Source organism: Rhinatrema bivittatum, chromosome 3 (assembly GCF_901001135.1).
Source record: "Rhinatrema bivittatum chromosome 3, aRhiBiv1.1, whole genome shotgun sequence".
In the NCBI taxonomy this organism is placed as follows: domain Eukaryota; kingdom Metazoa; phylum Chordata; class Amphibia; order Gymnophiona; family Rhinatrematidae; genus Rhinatrema; species Rhinatrema bivittatum.
Genome location: NC_042617.1, coordinates 561,292,505 through 561,310,680, shown reverse-complemented (window position 1 = coordinate 561,310,680; position 18,176 = coordinate 561,292,505). Strand labels below are relative to the sequence as shown.

Here is an 18,176-nt window from a genome sequence, read left to right as displayed (position 1 = left end):
ATCCCGCGGTAAAGGGGGGGCGGAGGGGCGAAGCGGGAGGCGGGTCTGCGAAAGCTGGCAGTGATGGCACCACAGCGGTGTTATCGCTGCCGGCTTTTGCACCCAATGGCGCCACCGTGAAAGGTGATGCTATTGGGCGCGCTACTGGCGGTGATAACGGGTCTTACCTTATCGCCGCCAGCAAAGTTTCTGCTGCGTCCGCCCCGACTCTTCCGGTCCCGACTCCGCCCCTATCTAGCTATTGCGTGTGATATCGATAGAAAATGACCTCCTATGATTGGAAAAGTTCTACATTGGAGAATTCTGAATGAGAGCGGGGTTTATGAGAGAAATGTACTGAAAAAACAGTCTTAGGAAACAAACAGATTCTCACCCTGACTACCAATGGGAGTCAGACCCTTGGGTACCCAGTTCTCAGACAAAAAAAAAAAAAAAGCTAGGCAGGATGGAAGGTAGTGCATACATTCTTTTCCTATGGCTCTGTGTGGGACTTGGCCTTTTAGTTAAGAGAAGGTAACCCATCTAGGCTGGGTAACAGTGAATAACTGACCATAAAATACTGAAGCTAAAATCACTAAAAGCTGAGGCTGTGGAGGGCCTGAATCACTGAATACTAAATATGCCATGTGCCTAGTGGAGTTGTGAACCCAAGTCAGGTAAGCCTTCCTACCAAGGGAGAGGAACTGAAGGTCAGTGCCAGATCTGGAGGCAGAGCAGTCTACCAGGGAGGGGATCCCAGTGGTAGATTGGGAAGTGACCCTAGGTCCCCCATGAGCAAGGGGATCCTGACAGCAGAGCGAGTGGTCCCCCAGGACGGTGTGGACCCCAGCATTGGCACAGATCTTTCAGCAGAGCAGAAGCAGCACCGAGGGATGGCAGCAGTTTAGATACAATGGACCCCCCCAGGCTAACACTGCCCACCAGCCCAGTTGCATCTTTTCACATGGGTGAGACTTGGGAACAAAAAACTAGGTAACTCAAGAGGTCCCTTCTATTCTGTGAGGTGGTATACTGTGGGGACCAACCATCCCAAATTGCCAAATATTAAATGTTCTTGCTGCCTTGTAGAAATGTGTATAGTTGTGTGGCCTGAGACTACTAACCACGAGGAGATAAGTGTGTTTGATATCCTATTAGCAATGTATGGTCATGTAGAAATGTATATACTTATATAGTCTAATAAACCTGTATATATTTATACCTGCTGCCAGCCTAGTTCATAGTCCCAATTGTTTTCCTGGGGTGAAGGGAGGGAACTCCCACCCACTAACACCTTCTTCCCCAGGTGGAGGCACCAGGCACCAAGAACGCGAGGACCGACGGAGTCTGCCCTGGGAGGGCTCCCACCAGGTCGGTCCTGGACCCAGGAATGCGCTGCAGGGTCAGCGTTACATAAGATTACTCCTGTGTCTACCCCGTTTAACCCTCATCCTATTTCCCCCTTGTTCTAGAACCTCCTTTCCATTGAAAGAGGGCCCACCTCCTGTACATGGAAAGCTTTGAAAATACTTAAATGTCTTTATTTCATTTTAAGTGACCTCTCTTAAAGCTGTTAGCACCAGCTGCAAGCAAACAAGGAATCTTGATGCCTCTCTCCTTATGGGCCCTTGGGGAAAAGTTATCCAGACTCTATTGAAGAAGGCTTTAGCACTGAGCACCTGAAGGGCCTATCATAGGGGATGACCGTTCTTTGTATCCTTCCAGGTTATGGAAGGTGGAAACCTAGACAAGTTAATATGAGAGGAGCACCTTCTCTTTGGAGCACCTTCTCTTTGGGTCAATGTTCAATAACAAGGACAGCTTTAGCGGGTATCGCCTTCTTCACCAAGCTCCAGGGTCAAATTGACTCAATGGCATCCTTCTTGGCGAAGAAAGTGTTAGATGCTGAGGGAAAGGAGGGAGGTTGGAAAGACACTGATAGGCGCAGGGCAATTGTTTACCAAACTTTGGAAAGGATTTGGCACGCGGCTGCAGTCATCTGCTCCTCCACATATGAAGCTGCACCATTTAGAGCCTCTTTTCACTGACTTTCTTTGTGGCTTTAATGATTAGTGAATTGGTGCTTCTGTCGAGGTTGGTGGGAGTGGGGTGTGGATTGCAGAAAGAGGACATAATACTGTCGGAAGGTTACTTGCAAATCAGGTTTAGGAGGTCCAAGACAGACCAGGAAGGAAAAGGTGCTTGGGTTAATTTGAATGAAGTCAGAGGCATAGCAACCTGCCCAGTGGGTAATGCAAGGTCCTTTTTGCAAATTAGGAAAAGGAAAAAGAGAGCTTTCTTGGTCCAGAGAGAAATTCTAGATTGTGGCTGTAATGAAGAAATGTTTACAGCATGCAGTGTTCAACCCAGCATACTATGATGCCTATTCCTTTTGCATAGGGACACCAACCTTCGCAGCTCAAGCTAAAAAAAGATAGCAAGGTGGAAATTAAACAGATTTCAGCATAAGTGAGGCCACGCAGAGTAGTCCTGGTCTAGGCAAAGAATTGTAAGTATGAAGGAAGATACATGATGGGGTAGGGGGTGGGTGAAAGGGAGTGGGTATGTAAGGGGAGGCTAGCTGAGATGTGTGGCCACTCATATGTCTTCTGAGCGAGGAAGAGGGTGGAGAGAGGCCTCAAGGAGAACACCTAGGGGTCGCAGCATCGGATGTTAGAATTCAATGGATGGGTGATTGATGCATGAAATGGGACCAGTTACTCCCAACTCTGTACAATGTAGCTAAAACAAAGCCAGTACCTGCAGCTATTCAATTGTATCTGGGAGATAACATCCTAGCTGCCTCGAAAGGAGTAGAGCTAATTATGAGGATCAACAAGGACATAGCAGAAACAGCAGGTTTATTCCCTAGGTCACAGAGTATATGGTCTGATTCCATCCCAAGGAGAGTGTGGCAAACAGACATGGAGTTGATAGACATATAAACAAGGAGAAAAAAAAGAGCTAATTGGGAGATTTCCAAGTTTGTTTCCCTTCCAGGAGGTGTAGCCGTGAGGTATGATTTGATAATGCTCCATTGCCCAGGGTTTTAAAGACTGGATGGAGTGCACCTGTCTGAAGTAGGCATGGACATTTTATTGAGCACATTCCAAGATGCTATACAGGCTGCTTTATGCCTGAGGTCTTAGGCTGAAACTGCGGGGTAGAAGATAGGGCAAGCAAGGGTACTATCCTATCTTGTGACAAAGGAATTTGTAGATTTCAAGGTTTGGGCATGACAGTAACAAGTGTAGCAAGTACTATAAACCAGGTTCCTTCCCCCATGAGTTTATCATGAGTTGGAGCCAGGAATCAGGAGGAGAGGATTGAATCAGGCAGCTCTGCAATCATTTCTTCTCCTGAAGAAAAAAATATCAAAAGGGAGAGACAAAAGTCTGTGCTTTGAGGAAACAGAGAGATAGACAGCTGTTCTTGCTTCATAGCTGAGCTACATGTAAAATCCCATCAAGGGACAGAGGAGCTAGGAGCTGAGAGACCAAGAAACTTCCTTTCCAGAGATATCCAGGCCTAGGAGCATATGCTTGGATCAACCTACTAGGACAGTGAGTTAAGTAATCTAAACCTTGCACAGAGAGTATCTTAGCAAAGGAGGAAGAAGGTTTATTTCCCTGCCTTTTGTCACAAATTCAGTATCACATCTTAACTGCTTCAGCCTTTCAGCCAAAGTCAAGCAGAAACCCTTGCCACAGCCACATGAGATAGGACAGGGAAAGAGAAGCTGATGGACCATGCTCTTTCTGTAAGAGACTAAAACTAGGCCCGCTTTCTGTTTAGTACCAAGTAAACCATTAGGGGAAGCTCCTCAAGAGAGAGAGAGACCTTTCACACATTGCGGTGCTCATCTGTTTTGTTTGTCATCCAGCCAGCTCCACCATCAAAAGGGACTTCTTCATTTTCTTGTTTGGTTTTTTTTTTTTCACACAATTTTGTGTTTAGGACAGGGTGACATTGTGGTGAATCTGTTCCCCCCCTCTCGGGGTAAGGGCAATTTTTGAAAGCTGCTTTTCCCCCCAACCTTTCTCTATGAGCATTTCTTATGGTTTTTTTTTACTATCCATATGAGTATGTTGGTTGTCCTGGCTAACGGGCCTTACCCAGTTATTTTTGCATTGCTTGATTTAAAATAAGAAAACTTGAAAATTTATATTATACTTTACTACTTACTGTACTTTTCCCATTTAATATTCTGGTTGGATTTACTGTCTACTTTCACAATACTAGTAAAAAGATTAATTACTATTTTATTCCGGTGTGATGATTTTATCTGGTCTGTGACAGGTTGTTTGGAAAGGGCACAGAATTGTGGCATCTGAGTGACCTGTCTCATCCCCCACTCAGGCTATGAACCTGAAGATAAATCATATCAGTAAATATAATTTCTCATGTGGTACTCCCCACCCCAAGCATAGGGGTAGTTCATAGTCCAGACCGGGGGGGGGGGGGGGGGGGGCACACAAGACTGGTAAGGGAGAAAATGTTCAATATACTACACACTTGGGTCCCACAGATCGGGGCAATTCAAGCTTATCCAAGCAAGAATACAGCCAGGTCAGTCAGGCAGGCTGTTCACAGTGCAATATACAAGAAAGAAAGCAACTGGGTCAGACTGGCAGACTGCGAATATACATTTAGGAATGCATAGTTGGATTGGTCCGGCAGGCTGTGTATTCTTAGTATCCGCCTGTCTGTCTGGCAGGTCAATAGCAACCAGGCTGGCTGCAAGCTACGAATTAAGGAACTGACTGTTTGATAAGTTAGGCCTGGATTTTCTAAAATCGCACGGCTTTCTGAATCCTGCGGTAACGGGGGGGCGGGCCTGCGAAAGCCGGCAGCGATCGCACCACTGCGGTGTTATCGCTGCCGGCTTTCGCACCCAATAGCGCCACCGTGAAAGGTGGCGCTATTGGGCACGCTACTGGCAGCGATAAGGGGGTGTTACCTTATCGCCACCAGCGAAGTTATGCCGCGTCCGCCCCGACTCTTCCTCTTTCAGTCCCGACTCCGCCCCTATCTAGCTATCGCACGCAAAAAGGGACTTTCCGCGTGCGATATCGACAGAAAATGACCCCCTTAGTTAGATGCATATGCTGTATTGTTCATCTTTTATTGTAAATAAATAAGGCTGTGGCCTTTATTTTCCACAAGACTGACTCCAGGCTCTCTTTGCCAGTAGATTAGCGAGTGGGGTGGAGGACAACAGGGCAGTGGGAACAATAGATAAGAGTATGGGGCCAGGCTAGGAGCAGGCCTGCAGTGCACACGTTATGTGCTTTATTCTGCATTAAAAGTCTGAAGTACCCGCTTCACTTTGTTACCATGCACAGTGTATTAGCATTATTTCATTGCAACAACTGAAGCTTCCTTGACTAATTTAAGATTCCAGATCACCCTCCTTTTCAAAATACATAGGCATATGGATTTTAGACCCAGAGATTTCACACTGTCAGCATGGTTCATGAAAAGTTTCAGGTACATATTGAATAGATAGGGCATATTCTTTTTTGGAGCTTTCAAATCATCCCCCTAGTGGTAAAATACCAGTCTGGAAGTTTAAAAAAATAGATTTAAAATAACACAATTGGTAAAGTACATGATGCAAATTTTTGGTAAGCTTATTTAAAAATTATATTTTTATTAGAAGACCAGAAATCCGAGTAATCTGAACAAGATTTAGCAGAGTCTATAATTACTTGATAATTCCAGCTCTCTGTCTCATTTTTTTTTTACTCTCTGTCTCTGTGTTTTGTGTTTCTGTCTCTCCAGTAGTGAACATACATGTGACAAGGTGTTAGTCTCCTCCCCCTGCCCTGCCATACACAATGGGTAATGAACAATACAACAGTACAGAAGGTCGTCTGTTCCTATACAGACCGGCTTTTGTGTTCCCCTGCAGAGGCTGATCCTTGCAGCCCTGTGAGTTAAGTGGGTGCCACAGAGATAGATGTGATCTGCTACCCTCCTCTAGAGTGACCACCTGAGCCACTTTCACATAAGCAAGTGGAGTAGGGCATGCAGAACAGATAAGAACCCTCTGAGAGCCCTGGTCTATGGAAAATGTCAAATAAAAAAAAAAGACATGGTCACAGATACAACAGGATCCATCTGTTCCCATTATCCCTAGTGCTTGCTAGGCTTTCATCGATGTTGATTATTGAAAACTTTCTCCCTGGAATAATAGGCCTACATATGGCAGACATCAGATACTGTTCTGTGCAAATACTTCCATTCGTTTTCTTTTTGGAAACAATGCACTTTAATTCCTCGAGGACCAGTGTTTCAGAAGAAAATAAAGCTATTATTGTATGAGAATAATACTACTATTTATCTAGGACAAGTGATCCAATTTTTCAAAGTTCAGAGAATCAGCTCCTTAATGGTACATTGCCACATTTATTTCCAAATGCTATTGCTTTCATTTGTATTTTTTTTTAACCTTTTTATCGAAGGTAAATGGCTACATCATTTTCATGAACAATCATTGCATAGCCAGTCAGGCAGTTTTAGGAACAAATTCTCTCCAGCGTGCTAAACATGATAAACTCACGCAACATATAAAAATGGACTGTAATATACGCCTAATCCCAATTGTGATATTTTGTTAAACCCTAATCTGAGCCCTCTGCCACAGCCCATTAGTTTCTTGATTCAATCCTGCAGTACTCTCTCCATCACAAGATGTCTCTCTGTTCCCCAATACTTTAAATATCAGATTACTTCATTAGCATGACAATTCTACGGGTTACCAAGGTAATGTACAGAATTATTAGAATAAAAAAGCAGGAAAAGAAGGGAAAAAATGACAAAAATGGTAATAAATCAACTAAAGGTGCAGGTTGCATAAGAACATAAGAAGTGCTATGCAGTTTCAGACCATTGTCTCCTCCAATGGGCATTCTTGATCACAAGCACCTGGCAGATCCCCAATAGTTGATCTGTTTCATGTATCTCACTCCCAGGGATAAGCACTGGATTCCCTAAGTCTACCAGGCTAATAACTGTTTATGGACATTTTTGTCAGGAACTTGTCCAATCTTCTGTTGAACCCCACTAGGTTATTTGTCTTGACCACATCCTCTGGCAACAGATTTCATAGTCTGATTGTGTGATGAGTAATAATATACTTACCACAAATTGTTTTAAATCTGATAGTTGCTAGTTTTATGAAGTGCCCCCTCTATTCTTAGTGTTGTTTGAAAGGTTAAATAACCATTCTCTATTTACTGATACCACTTCACTCATGATTTTATAAATTTCAATCATATCCCCTCTAAATAGTATTTTCTCAAAGCTAAAGAGCCCTAATCTGTTTAGGTTTTTTTTTTCCATAAGGGAGCTTTTCCATTCCTTAACCCTTCTCTGCACTTTTTCCAATTTTGCCATGTCTTTTTTAGATGGGGCTGTAAGGGGTGAATGAAAAAGTTTTCTATGAAGCCAGATTAGTTTGGTGGCAGTGAAGAAATAAAGAATTACATATAAAGAGATTGCACTAATCTGACCTGTAGTAATAGCCAAGACTGCTGAAATGCTAGAAAGTATAATAAAGGTCAGCACAGTTTTGTTTCTATCTTCTGGGTTGAATTGACAAGAAGACAATCTTATTAACATATATGAGATAAAATTATAATGCCAACCAATTGGAAAAAATGTTATGCAAATAAACAAAATCATTGGTGTGTAAATTTAGAAGTGGTGACAAATTTAACTAAGTGTAATAGCTCAAAAGAACTGAGCTGGTATTTACACTGCATTGTCTGGTAAGTTGAATTGTTCCTGTTATGAGATATCTAATAATAAAAGACTAAAGAGTTTTTTCTTACTGGCTGTTGGCATTCAGTGTTTACTAGTGCCCACAACAGGGCATCCAGAATTGCACACAATACTCACAGTACAGTCACATTATGGATCTACACAAAGGCATTATGATATTCTCAGTTTTTTTTTCTCCATTCCTTTTCAAATAATTCCTAATATTCTATTTGCTTTTTTGACTGCTGCTGCACACTGAGACAAAGATTTCAAAGTATTGTCCACAAAGACTCCAATGTTCTTTTTCAGGGTAGTGATCCTAACATCGAACCCAGCACCTGCAGTTGGGATTATTTTTGCCCATGTTCATTACTTTGCATTTGTCCACACTATATTATATCTGCCATTTAGATGCCCAAGAACTCAGTAATGGACATGGCACACTGGCCTCCCATGGCTTTAGCCTTGCTGTACTGAAAACACCATCTTCTGTCCAAGGAACTGTGAAGCTCACCACTCAACTCTCAGAATTTTGCGGCAGGACCCCATCCCCCCACCCCAATTCCCATTCTGAATACCACCTTATATTGACACTCCTTTAAAGAGACACACAAAATCTCTTTAAAAAAACCTCCGCCAATATGACACATATCCATAGCCCCATAAGTAAAAGTGACATCCCTTGATTTTCTCCAAGGACAAATTTCCAGTGGCCAGGACCTGATTTAGGGCCTCTGTCTCATATCTATCTATAGGACAGATGGAGCTTTCACTGGTGCATTATCTAGCCATGGAGAGGGCAATTCTCAAAAGCAATTTACCAGGTAAATAGACTGTCTGAAATTGCCCACCCTGTATGCAGGTAAAATGTATGCGTATGCGTACTTTTTTTTTACCCATTGGGAAAAGTGGATGGCTCAGGGTCAGGGGAAGCAATAGCACTGTATACGTTTGCAGGAAAAAAGTATCCACAGAAAAAGCAGCTACAAATCTCTGTGGACTTTGCAACAGTGCAGTCACCTTTGAAAATGGCCTCTATCATTGTGCAGTTCTATAGAGAATGCCTCAAAAATCATAATGTTCTCTAAAACATCTTACAATGTAATGGGGGATTATGAGTAAGTGTAAGAAAACTGCAGAAAGGAATAAGCTGTCACCCATCCTTGAAATTATTCGTTTCTAGGAAACAAAGGTATTTTATATTTATTGATTGTACAGATTTGTAATCCGCCCCCTCCAACATTCAGGGCGGGGTACATGAAAACATACCTGATGTGGCACTTGAGCAGTCAAGGAATTGCATGCAGTCAGAGGAATGGCACTCAGACTCTGCTGTAACTTCAGTGTGCTTATTTACAGGGCCACACTTCAGTCACCATTGGCAAACACAGCTGCAAATACAAAAGACTACTCTCTAGTCTCAGATAACCAGGCACTTCCCAGAAGTCTGCCTGCTCTCCACTTTTAGTACATTAACAGTAGGCTCTTCCCAGAAGTCTGCTTATCTTCACAGATCCTTAGGCACTTCCCAGAAGTCTGCCTACCCTCTCCCAGAGAGAGGTCTGGAGCTCCCACTCTCAGATAGGACCTGGAGCTCCCAATCCCAGATCCATGGGGCCAATCCTTTCCCTGCAGACTCAGCAACTTATCCTCCTCCAAGCTCCTCCCACCCAGCAGGGACCCGCCCACAGACACTCCCCCTCCAGGGGATCCAAAGCTCATAGCCTTGCCCTGCACATGCTCACAAGGTGACACTAGGGGCGCTGCCTCACACTGGCCAAATCAAAACATATAAAAAACAGACATGAAACTAGGCACACGTATTTCTAATACAGCCCAAAATCGGAGTCAATCATGTCACCTAAGATTAACCCAACAAGCAGAAGATGAGAAAACTGTGAGAGAGTCAACATAAATAATATCAATGCAATAAGCCAGAGACAAGCAACTGACTCAATAACATAAGGACATAAGTTGCCATACTGGGTCAGACTGAGAATCCAGGATACAAATACCTGGCAATTACTCAACACCCTGCTACTAATGCCAGTAATAAGCTGTGGCTATTCCCTAAGCTAACTTGTTTAATAGCAGTTTATGGACTTCCCCTCCACTAACTCAGAAAGCCTCTCCAAATAATAGAGAGGTAGATAATTCAGTGCCACTTAGCTGGAGAAGTTCCATCTTATCCGGCTATGTGGCACAGTTTACAAATTTGGCCAAAATCAGCACATGCCATTAGGCCAAGTATTTATCCAGTTAAGTGGTGAAAGGAGAATGGGCATAAAGGGGAGGAGTTTATTTAGCCAGATAACTTATCTGGCTAGCTCCAATATTCAGAATTAGCCAGGTTACGGTACTTATCCGGCTATCTCTGGTTGGCCCGCAGGCCTGTCCTAAGGTTACCCGATAGACTTATCCGGCTAACCTTAAGATAGCCAGATATATTCAGCAGTGGTTACGTTAACCAGATAATTTTATCGGGCTAACTAGTCAATCCGCACAGCAGCTGAATACGGACCTCAGTGGTTTTACTGCTTTATTTAAAGACTAGAGTATCTGTCATGGTTCTCTCACGGACACCAGCGAATAATTCCATAACAGTGGACCGGCAATTGAGAAGGCGTGTTCACATGTTTCAGTATTGGGATCGCTGCGTCAGTACACTGTAACATATAGAAACAAGGGTCAACAAACATCTTGTAAGTGATACCCATTGTATTGTACTAATTCACTACACCGGTGACAAGCTTTTGAGAGTGATGCTTCCTTCGTATGGTCAGTGAAAAAGCAGTGCACGGTTACATTAGGTTTAGATAGTACAAAGTCAGCTGGGCATGAGGTGTGCATGTTTCCTCCGTCTCCAATCAACTCAATACTGTCTGTCTCTGGCATAGTCTTATTCTGTCACCTTCATCTACCTTCCAGCTACACCACTAGCTACTCGTTCTCTTCCTCTCTCATCTATTAATACCATCCCATGAGCTCTCTCTCTCTCTCTCTTGCTTTCTCACGCAGGGCAGAAAATGGCACCCCTTCCCTTTCAGGCTCATGTGCTCGCAGACTTGACTTAAAGTGTGGTGTGGCACCAGTCCCACTCCCCCCAGGTTGGCCCCCATGGTGCTTACCTTTCTTGTCCACCCCTTGCGAGGATCCTGTCATGCTCACTCAGTCCATCAATCACAAGCATATCATCTCCAAGGCAGGAAATGAGAAGAAACACTGGCAGCATAAGGTGAAAAGATATAAGTAATTCTAGGAATCCCACACTGTAGGTTTGCTAACAGAACAGAGCAGCATTCTCATAGTCTGGTGCTGAGAGAGAGAAAATAGTCCATTGTTAAAGGAGGACGACTAAGGGATTGTTGGGTTTTTTTATAATATTACTGTGAACAAAGACTGCAGTCACAAACCATAGGAAGCTGTGATTTGAAAAGCAACATCTATAATTCCCCCTCTTAAGAAGTGCAGAGTCATGCATATGGGGGTGTGGAAATCCGAAAGAACTGTATTCGATGGGGGTGAAGGGCTGATGTGCACGGAGCAGGAGAGACTTAGGGGTGATAGTGTCTAACGATCTGAAGTCGGCGAAACAATGTGACAAGGCGATAGCTAAAGCCAGAAGAATGCTGGGCTGCATAGAGAGAGGAATATCGAGTAAGAAAAGGGAAGTGATTATCCCCTTGTACAGGTCCTTGGTGAGGCCTCACCTGGAGTACTGTGCTCAGTTTTGGAGACCGATCTCCAAAGGGACAGAGACAGGATGGAGGCGGTACAAAGAAGGGCGACAAAAAAGGTGGATGGTGTTCATAAAATGTCATTTGAGGAGAGATTGAAGAATCTAAATATGTACACCCTGGAGGAAAGGAGGAGCAGAGGTTTTATGATACAGACTTTCAGATACTTGAAAGGTTTTAATGATCCAAACACAATGACAAACATTTTCTGTTGGAAAAAAATCAGCAGAACCAGGGGTCACGATTTGAAGCTCCAGGGAGGAAGACTCCGAACCAATGTCAGGCAGTATTTCTTCACGGAGAGGGTGGTGGATGCCTGGAACGCCTTTCCAGAGGAAGTGGTGAAGACCAAAATTGTGAAGGATTTCATAAGGGTGTGGGATAAATACTGTGGATCCATAAAGTCTAGAGGATGTGAATGAAGAGAAGAGTCATGGGGGTGGCTTGTGGGAATGACAGCTACTACCTGGAGATTAATACACTTATTCAATAAACATACTCACTGTTAATGCGACTCCAACATTGCTCTATGCTTCAACAGCAAGAGGAAATGTGGAAAAAGGATTTGCATTCACAAAAAAGTGGGGGAGTAGCTTGCTTGTTGCGGCGGTTACTACCCCAAACCAAATAAGACTGATACTTCACTTTCAAGGCATATCCAGCATAGCTCTCTGCTTCAACGGCAGGGGGGGAAGAAGAAAAGAGGATTTATATTCAGGCAACAACCATCAAGGACTGAATTACATAGTCTGGGTAAACAAATAAGCATGGGTGTAGCTTGCTTGTTACGGCGGTTACTACCCCAAATCAATTAAGCCTGTTACTTCACTTGGAATACATATCCAGTGCAGCTCACTGCTTCAACGGCAGGAGGGGAATAAAGAAAAGAGTATTTATATTCAGACAACAACCAACAAGGACTGAATTGCACAGGCTGGGTAAACAAATAAGCAAGGGAGTAGCTTGCTTATTGCGGCAGTTACTACCCCTAACCAATTAGGCTTGATATTTCACTTAGATGCAGCTCCAGCACTGCTCTCTACATCAGTGGTGGGGGTGGAAGGGAAATAGAACCAAAAAGTTACAAATAATGGCCAAGACTAACAGATAAGTATGAGAAAAAAAAATAAGTGTGAAAGCTTGCTGGGCAGACTGGATGGACCATTTGGTCTTCTTCTGCCATCATTTCTATGTTTCTCAAAAAAAAAAAAAAAAACGTGGGCTTTTTTTTTCCATTTTCTTTATGAATGGTAGGTATTGGGATTTAGGAGCTGTTTCAGTGTCTTCATGCAGCTTGCAGGTCTGCAGCTTGTACCTGTGGTCCTGCAAATTCACTTTCAAAGGGAAACTCCCCGTGGAATTTCCCTTTGAAAATGCCCTGGCATGTACAACGGATAGAAGAGTACCCATGAGCTTTATAACTATGTAACTGGTTGGTCGGGGGGGTGTATATCCTGCCCTGATTATAGGATTCGTAGAGGTCAGTGGTTGGTTGGATGGTGTGGTAGATCCGGGGATGAAACTCCACTGTGGAAAGGATGATCAGTCTTCTCTGGGGACGGGATACAGTTTCTTCCTCGTATACTGTCTGAACTGTTTCAGTGTCTGAAACTCGCAGTCTGCAGAGACCATTCACAGAATCCATGCACTAAGCCTTACACTGTGGTTTCAAAGTAGTTCTGATTTACAGGTCAGATAGAAAACGATATTTACCACGCCTCGTCCACAGGCATCACGGGGAGTTACATAACAGAAGGTAAGGTATGGGGCAGCAGCAGAACGTCACCATTTCAGAAACCCAGATGGGATTCTAGTTGAAACATGGACCCTCAGATACAATCACTGGGCTGAGTTCATCTTCCCGAGAGCTTAGAATCATTCCCAAGGTAGAATTTAAACTGATCAGGACCTAGAACAGCTTCCTTGCTGAGGGGAATTCTCTCCTTAACTCCAAGATCCATGGCCCAAATGACTACTCACATGTAATCCCCCCTCCTCCACGCCAGACAGGATACATAAAATGTGAGGGGGCCTGGCAGCTATTTGTGGCTAAGTGCCAGTCTCTCAGTCTCAGTATTCAGTAGGAAAATGGTCAGAGGGTGCAGTGGACCAGGCCCAGAGACAGGGGCTGAGCTCCCAACTCTGGATAGGGAAATATTCACCACTCTCACCCTTCTGTGATTCCATTTTGACTGCTCCCCCATCTCAGTCAAACCCACACCATGGTAGGAGGGTCTCACACAGAAAAGGTTTTTCAAACTAACAACTTTTATTTCTGAGGAGTTCTAGCAGTCAGCAATTGCAAAAGGTGGTAAAACACACCGATCTGATCTTGGAGGTACAGGGCGTCTACAGCAGGGCAGCGGCAGGTACCACCGCAGCACTTAAACACACACAGAAAGGTCTTTGTTTTTCAGTCCTTTTCACCGAGAATTACCCCACAGGACTGGCCAGCTCTCCTTTGGTAGACCGTGGCTAAACAAAATCTCCTCGTGGTTCACACCAACTCCAATTCTCCTCAGTAGTCACCATTTCACTACAAAGATTTACTCCCCTTAATCTCCCCGTTCACTTACAAACTAGTCGCATCAGTACTCGCTCACTGGATACAGGCTGGCCCTCCCGCAACACCTCCAGAAACTGCATCCACGCCACCTGTCAGAATTCTCCTTCACGCCTTTGCCAGGGATTTCCCTGGGTTTCCTTCGCTCACACCTTTAGAAATCTCTTCTCTTCTGGTCCTGTACGGCTACAGCGCCAAATACCTTCTGCTCCCCCGTTTAGACCCAGGCTGGGTCCCGTGGTTGTTTCTCTGTGGAAAGAAATGCACTTCAGCCTCAGGACCTTCCACTTGAGGGGGGAAAGCCCCTGTAGAGCCAAGAGTCCTCTCTGGGCTCACCAGCCTTCTGGTAGCTCCTACCAAACTTTGACCCAACATAATATAGCCCTCAATTTACTTTCTCTAGAGGATTTTTCTCCCCTAAAGTGAGACACTTTCTACAGAACCCAGTAGAAATTCCCTTCATACACTCTCATTGGTTTACATACTGTGTTCTTTTTACCATTCACTGTGCCATCTAGTGGTTATTCTCAGTAATTGAAAGACTCTGTATTTTTTTTCCCAGCAAACCATTCAAAACTTTATCAACCATTTACAAGATCCCAGAAACAAGTCAAAGGCCTCCCCTAACCCATACTCTTTTTCCAGGCCATATTCTAGTGACAAAGGGCCCAAAGGTTACACCTGGGCAGGAAGAGATTTAGTAGAGTTTGTGCTGCATTCTCTTTCCTAGGAGCACAGATGGACCCAAACTAGGAGACAGATTAACCTCAGCAAGTCCCAGTGCTGCAACTGTAATTAATTTGGCTAATGCTAGATTCTCTCACAGCCTCCTGAGTTCTAGCTGGAGCTAGGTTTTTTTTTTTCTGGCTGGTGCTAACTCACAGGATATGATTTCAAACCTCCACAGATTTCTCAGTTTGGTTCTAGGGGTATCCTAAATTAGATGGCAGGAGTTTTACTAAGACTAAGGTTCAGAATATCCACACCCATGTATAAATTTAGAATAAGGCCACATTACATATATAACTATAACAAAATATATGCCACTGATTAAAAAAAGGAAGACCAAGTCACGCTGTGACCACTGATACACCTTCATTGCAACAGATGCAAAGTATGTGCTGGAAAGTATACAAGGTGATACACACTTTTCCAACCACAGCCTAAGTCCACCTCCTTTTCTCTGCAGGTGTTGTGAAACATCATTTGTACCTATACTGGGGAGGGATGTACCTGCACTGCTGGGGGGGGGGGGGGGGGGAATGGAGCAAATTTTAAAGGGGTAAACATGTTTATCTGCTTAAAAATCTTTGAAAATTGCCCACTTATATGGCAGTTTACAAATGTCTGTGGGTAATTGCAAAGTCCATGAGTATTTTTACTTGGTTACAGTGCACCAGCTCTCAAAGGGAAAGCACGAGCATACTTTCCCTTTGAAAATTTCCTCCTCTTTTTCATTGGGTACTTTTTCCATTCAATACAATGTGCACAGTTCTGAAAACACAAAACTATGCATGAAGATGCCTCCCCTAACCTAACCCCCCTCCTCATGTACTTTTAGCAAAAGAAAGGGTGAGCAATTTTCAGTAATTTTAATCAGATAAATAGCCAATTACCTGGGCAAATGGCTTCTAAAAATTGTCTTCTATAATATAATTGCAGGCAGACAATTCCTGTACTGACAAGACTGCAGCTCCTTGATTGCACTGCATTCCTGTAGTGACATCACACCACTGTAGTGATTCTACAGGAATCAGGTTTGGATAACTTTATTGGCATGACAATTTTACATGCGTTGCCAAAGTGATAACACAGAGGGACAGATATTCAAGAACATTCACAGCTGGTTAAGTAAGTTAGTCAGATAAGACTTATCCGGCTAACTTACAAGGGATATTTAGCAGCACAGCTATGTTGTTGAATATCCACAAACAAATTGCTATTTAGCCGGATTAGTCTTATCCGGCTAACTTAAGACCTGTTATTGAGCAGGACTAATTTATCTGGTTAACTTAACTAATAAGTACGAATATCAGCACTTATCCGGCTAAGCTAACAGGATAAGTAATTCCTCTCCGAAACTCCCATTTCCCGCCCACCACTTAGCCAGATAAGTACTTATCTGATTAAATACCTATCTGGTTACATGCCAACTGCTGAATGGAACCGGATGTTCAGCTGCTGCCACTTAGCGAGATAAGTCACCAGTTATCCGGCTACGTGGCACCAAATATTGGCCTCAAAATGATTAAAATAAAAAGGAGATGAAAACAAAACAAAACAATAACAGTAAAGTAAAGTTGCAAGTTATGGAAAGTGTAATAGAACAGATACCGGACTGCTGCATAAAGGTTCATAGAAATTGATTACCTCCTCAATAGTTGTCTTTTTGTGCAGTAAAATAGAAATTCAATAGAAACCTAAGGCAAGATCACAAAGATTCATTAAAAAGGCAGGGAACTCTCAGCAATGAGTTAGTTGGTGCTGTTTGTTTTCATCACACGCACTCCTCTGAACATACTTGCCATTCCTATTTATGTGCTTTTGATCGGTGATTCCCATCAGGTCAATAAGAATTAAATAAATTAATTTTTCTCCTCATTACTATGCCAGAAAACAAGAAGAATGGCACAGCAGTGATTGCTATCCCATCTAGCTATAACTTATCAAGACAATTTCCCTACTGATAAAGGGCTTTCATTAATTACCTGTGGTAAAAAAAAACAGTCCCGATTTATTTGTCTTTCTCCTCTCCAGTTTTGATTCTCGGGTCCTGGACTTGGCGATCAGGACTGTAGGAGGCAAACAAGACAGAGAAACTCACAACACATAGTGATAATTGTCACTTCTACTCACCAAAGCTTTTGTTCTGCTGTTTGATGTCAAGCTAATGATTCATAATCCCAGATGTGTCATGCCCAGTTAGTGAATAACAGATTGTCGAATAAAGCAATAAATCTTCTTCCTGTTCACTGCTGTGCAGAGCCTGCCATTCGAAAGCAGTCATACTCACTAATTCTGCGTGATGAGTGAGGCCAGCTGCAGCCTGCAGCTCTCTGGAGACCAGCTGGGCGGTGCAAACATATTGCAGTTGGATGGCTGCTGGGTCAGCGTTGCTTTCCCCAATACCTTGCAGCCTTGACTGGAGATTTGACAGCAATGTGCCAGGTAGATGCTCTTAATTATATTGGATTATACCTTTCCAGATGATCTGGCCTTCAAAATTTGGAGAAACTTCTTTGAAGAGAAGTAATTGGGGTATTGAAACTCAGATTTTATCTGATCAGTTCCAATGTTTCTTTTACAGATAAACTGCTTTCATTTCCCCTTTTAAAAGTGATCTCCTTTGAGGATGAAACACTACTTTGGCATATATATCCATATTTATATGCTATTTTCCATGCTAATGCTGTGAATGTAAGTGTCAAAGTAATAGATAGATAGATAGATAAAGGGTGTGTGTGTGTGTGTGTATGTGTGTTGGTTTATATCAGTGATTCGCAAGACCAGTCCTCAAGGTCCCACAAATAGTCTCAATTTTAGGATATTCACAATGAATATTCAAGAGACAAATTTACATACATTACAATACCAAGTTAAATTATCTAGTGTGGGTTCACTTGAAAACCAGATTTGTTTGGGGCTTTGAGGATCATATAAAGGAGGTTAAATAAATTCACAATAGCTCGCCTACAGCTGAAATCTGCATGTAGAAAGTACGTGCAGACTTCAGCTTGAATTTTCAGCACAGGCTTACGAACGGAGCCCTGGCCTGAGCAGGTGTAAAGGCGAATGTGTGCTCTTATGCGCCTACTTTTAGAAAATCAAAAGTATGCACATAAAAGGTTTCCGAGCCCCAATTTCACCTCCCAGAATGCCCTTTTGCAGTACATATAAAAGTACACGTGAAATCGCGTTTGTGCGTACTTTTCCATGTACAACTCCTCCCCTTGGCAATTTTCTAAGTCTGATTTACATGCATAAAACTGGACTCTAGACACTGTAGTCCTGATGGACATCCCACTGATGGGACTGAAGGTTCTGTGAGAAGACGAGGATGTCATCAAGGTATACCACTACAGAAACATATAGAAGATCCTGGAAGATCACAGCAGGGGCATTACACAACC

General features: G+C 43.2%; 1 long non-coding RNA gene across 1 annotated transcript in view; it reads right to left on the bottom strand.

Annotated features, from left to right (window-relative positions):
- The window catches only part of LOC115088330, a 142,448-nt gene extending 125,402 nt beyond the window's left edge, over positions 1 to 17,046 (bottom strand). Inside the window, exons 1-2 of the long non-coding RNA XR_003855752.1 lie at positions 16,903 to 17,046; positions 14,060 to 14,295 (exon numbers count right to left, since the gene is read on the bottom strand). This is a non-coding gene — a long non-coding RNA (uncharacterized LOC115088330). The remainder of the gene's footprint in view (positions 1 to 14,059; positions 14,296 to 16,902) is intronic.
- Between the last annotated feature and the right edge of the window lie 1,130 nt (positions 17,047 to 18,176).